Below are 1423 nucleotides of genomic sequence, written 5' to 3' on the forward strand. Positions count from 1 at the left end.
GGGAAAGAGGTCTTTATCACAGCAGTATTCATTATATGTTACCCTTGAAAGCTAGAATATTATTTGAGAACAACCACATCCTGCAACATGATTCAATTTTTCCCAGATACCAAGAAGAGCAATTCAATACATGTACAGGGTACCTAGCTCAAGGCATATGATTTGAAAATTAGAGTCAAGTATAGAGGGAGACATCTGTTTACCTTTTGAGATTTGGAAGCAATAAATGTAATGATTAAACATATTGTTGAATACATGATATTACTTTTAGATCATCATTCTCAGTTTAATTGGATCCAATGTTTGGAAACTCATATGTCTAGAATTAAATGTGTTAAGACTCAAAAATGTCTTCCAATGGGCAGCTCTTGAGAGCAACCTAAAAACAAAAGCTGAAATTTATAAGGAATGAGATTTCTGTTCAACATAAGAAACAATTTTACTCCACATTATAAAGCCGTGTTTAGAATAAGACTAGTTATCAAAGACTGTGGCATATGGCGATAGATGATTAGCCCAAATAAATTCCTACACAGGAGTACACAACCAAAGATTTCTACATTCTATTTACACATTTTGATCTTAATAGTTTTCTGACTCTTGACTAATTTCTTCCTCCTTCAGTTTATTTAGCATTTAGGCATTCTGAGTAACTTGATTTCAATGATTCTGCATACTCAAGATTTCAATAAGACATGAATCTTAAAATTACATCATTTTAGGAGCATTCTTGTTGAAGGAAACTTGTTTTTTCTTTTTTTTTTAATCACTCAGGAAGAAGTCTGTAAAGGGTGCTGACATTTATAGTGAGCTGCTAATAGGGATTTTTCCTTCTGTCTACTGTAAGTGCACATTTGTTTTATAGTGAATAGAAGCTGAAAGACCAGTACCTAAATTTCTCCTGAATTGTTCTTATTTCACTGAAAATGTAGCTATATAGCTAAATGTAATGATTCTAATTAAAGATTATGTGATTTGAAAGAATATCTTTATATCTTAAAAATCTATGTTTATAAATTATATTTGATGGCACTATGATGCTTAATCAAATTTAATCTATAAATAGGGAATTTAATCACAGTATGATATTACACACTAATCAAAAGATAACTTTCTAAATCATAGATTCATATTCAAACTTGAAAATAACCTTAGAATCTAATACAGTTTCCAACCTTGTATAGAAAGCCCCTCTAAATTCTAAAATAACCCTTGACAGATGATTTTTTTAAAAAAATCTAATTCAGTTCTTTCAGGGTAAAGAGCTCACTACCTCCATTTTTGAACAGTTCTATTAGAAAGTTCTTCCTAACGTTAAAATCAACTCTGCCTCCCTGTAACAACTTTCAGTCCCTGGTCCTAGGTTGCTCTCTCCAAGTATTGGAAACAGCATGTCTTCCATTCCTCTAAAATCAAGTCCTCA

The sequence above is a fragment of the Lipotes vexillifer genome, unplaced genomic scaffold (assembly GCF_000442215.2).
Source record: "Lipotes vexillifer unplaced genomic scaffold, Lipotes_vexillifer_v1.1 scaffold1581, whole genome shotgun sequence".
In the NCBI taxonomy this organism is placed as follows: Eukaryota; Metazoa; Chordata; class Mammalia; order Artiodactyla; family Lipotidae; genus Lipotes; species Lipotes vexillifer.